The sequence below is a fragment of the Carlito syrichta genome, unplaced genomic scaffold, assembly GCF_000164805.1.
Source record: "Carlito syrichta isolate Samal-C Ts95f unplaced genomic scaffold, Tarsius_syrichta-2.0.1 Scaffold311768, whole genome shotgun sequence".
Lineage (NCBI taxonomy): Eukaryota > Metazoa > Chordata > Mammalia > Primates > Tarsiidae > Carlito > Carlito syrichta.
Window position 1 is genome coordinate 102,595 of NW_007255864.1, and position 537 is coordinate 103,131.

Consider the following 537-nt stretch of genomic DNA (forward strand, 5'->3'; position numbering starts at 1 on the left):
AAAAAAAAAAAAAAAAAAAAAAAAAAAAAGCTGGGATTCTCAGTTACATTTGGGGGTAGGATATTTTCATTTCCTTCATGAGCCACTGAGTTTTGGACATGGTTTGGTACACAGCACATCATAGTGAAAGTCTGACTCAGGCAAGCTTTAGACTTTCTTTGTTCACTGTTTCTTCATGTATCTCACATCTATTTGTAGTTTCTTTTTGCCTAAAGTTTGCCCCCTAGAGTCTATTTTTTTTTTTGAGTCGGAGTCTCACTCTGTTGCCCAGGCCAGAGTGCAGTGGCATTCTCACGGCCACCACGCTCACCATGCTCTCAACCTGCTGGGCTCAGGTGATCCTTCCACCTCAGCCTTCCAAGTAGTTGGAACCACAGGCGTGTACCACTATGACCCATTAATTTTTTGATTTATTGTAGAGACGAGGTCTAGTCAGGCTGTTGAACCCCTGGATTCAGGCAGTCATCTCACCTGGGCCTTCCAATGTGCTGGGATTGCAAGCGTGAGTCATGGCACCCAGCCTTATTCCTTGTTCTT